The sequence below is a fragment of the Octopus bimaculoides genome, chromosome 7, assembly GCF_046866305.1.
Source record: "Octopus bimaculoides isolate indiv1 chromosome 7, ASM4686630v1, whole genome shotgun sequence".
Lineage (NCBI taxonomy): Eukaryota > Metazoa > Mollusca > Cephalopoda > Octopoda > Octopodidae > Octopus > Octopus bimaculoides.
The window spans coordinates 102676562-102680874 of NC_142934.1; the positions used below are offsets into that span (position 1 = coordinate 102676562).

The following is a 4313-nucleotide window of genomic DNA, read 5'->3' on the forward strand; positions in this document are numbered from 1 at the left end:
CATTTATTGTTTAATACTTAGCATATACTAATATGGCGAGTTGGCAGAATCGTTAGCAAGCTTGCTAAAATATTTAGCAGCATTTGTGACTCGAACCTCCGCCGAGCTTGACTTTACCATTAATAGTTTCGGAGTCGTCAAATAAGCACGAATTAAAAACTAATCGACTTGACTCGCTTTCAAATTTGCCGGTCTCGTGTCAAAATTTGAAATCAGTATTTAACATATACCATTAGAATATTTCAAAGAAGGGCAACTATAGACTGGAAGAGTAAAAATGCTCATAAATTGACAGAAGGCACTTACCGACAATGCACTAAGTAAACTCCAAAAGCAGAAAATGAGAGAAGCATAGGAATTTAACTAACAATAACATTTTAACAAAAATGTAGACTGCTTCCCCAAAATTATAATGTTGTTGAGATCCAAGTTCAATCATATTGCGGTTAACCTATGACCAAAGGTATTCTAGCCTCATCGTCTAGTCTTTCTTTCATGTGCAGTACAACCTTGAATAATGTACATTTTTAAAGACTGTAGATTTGAAAGAATATTTGGAGGCTACTGTTTTCCTCTCGTTAACTCCAAAGCAAGAATGTGTTTCATATGGTATGAAGTGGTTCGGAATAGATTAATACAGCATTATCTACAACGGTGATCTGTAAATATTAGCTGTAAGTGAGGTGTCAGAAGCAACAAACAAGCACAACAAGGATTATTCTATGTCATCCTATTATTATTATCATATCTGACATAGCCATATTCTTACTGTCAGTGTCAGTTATATATCAGATATTCCTCTGTCGTGATCTAAGGAGGTGTAGTCCTTTCAATTAATGAGATTTTGCAGACACTCTTTGAACTGAGAAGTAATACCTTTTTCTGGGTGTGTTATATTTTCGTTTCACATTCATCTTTTCCTAACACTTTTTAATTTCTTTCCACACAGAACTTAGGGCACCAAGAATAGTTGGCGCAATAGGTACAATTTTCATTGGCCGTAGCATCTTGATATCTCTCCTTAGAACTTCAGATTTCGTCATTTCTTCACTTTGGTTTATAACGATTTTACTGCACACAGAGGAAGAGGTGTCTAAGCTTGCCTTCCAACACAATAGCAGGATTCCGAGATTCGATTCTATGATTACACTGTATCATGAACCCACTCGAAAGAATGTTCGCTTTTACCACACACATTGACTTCTGTTCGCATTATTTTCTCGGTTTCTCAAGTTCAGACATGCTAAATAGTTCCCAATGAACAATTCTAGCGGCATCGTTGTCATGACTTTTTTTTTTTAATATCTATCATCCAATTCGGTGCATTCACTTAAAATATGCCAAACTGTCTCAAGTTTCACAACACATTCTTCAATCATCAGATTTAAGGCCTGTTTTTTTTTTTTTTTAGTAATTGTTGTAACTACTCCCATTTTGCCTTAGGATCTATGTTCCTTGCTAAATCTCTAAAGAACTGACCGCCAATCGTTCCATTTGCTTTCTCACTTTGTTTTCTGTCTGTATTTTGTAGCTCATCTTATCCTGTTTTCGTTTTTTTTGTGTGTGTGTGTGTAATAAACCTACTTCCCTTAATTGTACAAATAGTATTTTGCTTGTTTTTTTTTGTTTTTTTTATACGAAGCAATATCGTTTCCTTCTGACTAAACGGAATTTTTATAACTTATCAGTCCTCATCTTCCTTTCTTTCTTGTTGGGAGGAGCTGGTCAAAATCATGTATGGTGTGGTATGCACCGTGGTTAATCGGCAGTCTCTTTGTATGTTTTTTTTTTAAAGCTTGCAGTTCCGATAGATCCATAGCTAAAGAGAGTGATCACCCATGGATTTATTGCTCAGAACGTATTCAGTTAGTCTTCAAATTAGTCTCATTATTCAGTAATACTCCTGAAAGCATCTTCTTCATTTGGCTTTCCATCAATTTGTCTAATTCAAATGTTCCCAGATATGTGTATTCATCTTTCGTTAATTCACTTCACCAACTCCTTCCCAAGGCAATGTCGCAGAACTAACTCGTTTGACCTTACTTCTTTTTAGAATCAACACGCCATACTTCTTCGCCCCGATTCGATCTAATATCCGCAGTAAAATAATGCAATGTATATGAATCAATGAAACCAGCTGTTGATGTTCGTCTGTTACAAGTCTTCCGAAAAGGAATTGATCTTTTCATTCTTTGATCACATACCCAGCTTTTATCTTTCTGAAAACGAAAGGTATCATCACCACTACCAGCATCACCGCCGCCGCCGCCGCAGTCGTCGTCGTCGTCGTCGTCGTCGTCATCATCATCATTAAATTTATTATTAATATTATTGGTGAGTTTTTTTTTGTTATTATTTTAAATTCTTAAGGTTGCGAGCTGATAGAATCGTTAGCACGCCGGACGAGATTCTTCGCGATATTTCGCCTGTCGCTACGTTTTTTTTTTTTAGTTCAAATTCCGCGGAGATCGACTTTGCCTTTCATTCTTTTGAATTCGATAACACAAGTACCAGACGAACACTGGGGTCGATGACATAGATTCATCTCCACCTCCCCCAAGCTGCCCTTGTTGCAAAAATTTGTAATAGGTATCATTATTATTCTTAGTATTATTGGTGTTTTGTTCTTGCTGTTGCTATGATCATCATCATCATCATCATCATCATCATCATCATCATCATCATTATCATCCGAATCATCATCATTATTATTATCAATATGGTGCTTGGTGAATATGCATACGATGATATGGAAGCAAACAGTTGTAAAATAATTTCACTGTCTTGACAACGGGATGACTCGTAGAAATGAAGCCGCTCAAAGATTCAAAGATTAAAATACTCTCTATTTCTACTCTATAAAGAAAATATAATGCGTTATACAAGAGAGAAACCACACAGTTGGAAACCTTGAAAGCACCGGCTCGAAGATTCAGAATAGTAACATTGTACCACGACGCCATACAAGAGAAAACAAAATTGAATAACAACCACTAAATTCATGTTAAAACAAGAAACAGATTTAAGAGAATTTGTTGAAACGCAGACTTTGAACTATTTAGATTTAATAAACCACACATATTCTGGAACTGAAAGATGACAGAAACAATTAGGGAGGAATATTATAAACGCATTACATTAATATTTAAATCTAAACTAAGTGCAGAAAAATAGCCATATATATCAATATATAACTATTACTTTAACTGCTCTAGTAGCAAGTTATAGTTATAATATTCTCCACTGAAAACTAAGTGAATTAGCACGACTAGACAGGGAAAATGAAAATGAAATCGAGATTTAGAAAATACGTCACACAAAGGCCGACATTAAATGACCTTAAACCACAAAGAGAGGAGGCTTCGTTTCAATTTGTCACTATGTACACGACTTTACATATGATATGTGCGTGTGTGCGTGTCTGTGTGTCTGTATGTTTGCGTATGTTTGTGTATGTGTGTGTGCAGGTGTTTGCGCGTGTGTGTGTGTATTTAGAAAGAGAGAGAGAAGAGAGGGATACTGTGAAATTAAATATAACTCATAGAAAGAATACGTACACGAAATTATAATAGTAGGCTATTGTAAAACATCAGCTTGAGAACTCAAAAGATACCTAGTTGAGAACAATAGGAAATTAATGTGATCACGTATAAAAGTTGAAAGGAAAAAGTAATTCTCTACTTTTGAAAGATAATGTTTATGTTAAGATACAGTTGTGACAAAGAGCTAGGAAAAACAAAATGTTAAATACTCAAAATCTAAATTGTTCGTATGGCGTTGGTAGAACAAAATTCATCCCATTGTCGAAGAAGACTTAACAAAGGGAATAATTATAATTGAAAATGAAATTAATCGTTGGTATTGGGACGTAAATTGGAGCCCATATGATTTTAGCCTGTAACATAAAAGAAAATTATGTCCTCAAATCATTGAGTTTGTGTAGGGGTAATTAGTCACATTGATTCTAGCCATGTAATGTTGGAAAAAAAAACACTCAATATATGGCAGGTATTGGAGTTTTATATACTTCTATGTTAGCACTCAAGAATTAGGCCTTCAAAAGAGATTTTACAAATACACACGAGAAATCATTTCACTAAATTTTAAGCACTACATTCTGGGATATGAAGATTTACAAAAGCTAGAATATTACAGCAAATATTTCTTGAAATCACAGAGAAGAAAATGAAAGATCACAATAAAGAGAAATATCTCTCAATTGATGCATTAGTTACAACTGACAATAATATGTGTGTAAGCTAAATGGAAAGTCTGTTCAAAATATATAGACCATAATGTCTAGATTACAGCTA

At 34.7% G+C, this 4313-nt stretch overlaps 1 long non-coding RNA gene across 1 annotated transcript in view; it reads left to right on the forward strand.

The window, feature by feature from the left end:
- The window catches only part of LOC149134866 (uncharacterized), a 103765-nt gene extending 101443 nt beyond the window's left edge, over nt 1–2322 (forward strand). Inside the window, exon 3 of the long non-coding RNA XR_016242470.1 lies at nt 2054–2322. This is a non-coding gene — a long non-coding RNA (uncharacterized LOC149134866). The remainder of the gene's footprint in view (nt 1–2053) is intronic.
- Nucleotides 2323–4313: the final 1991 nt, after the last annotated feature.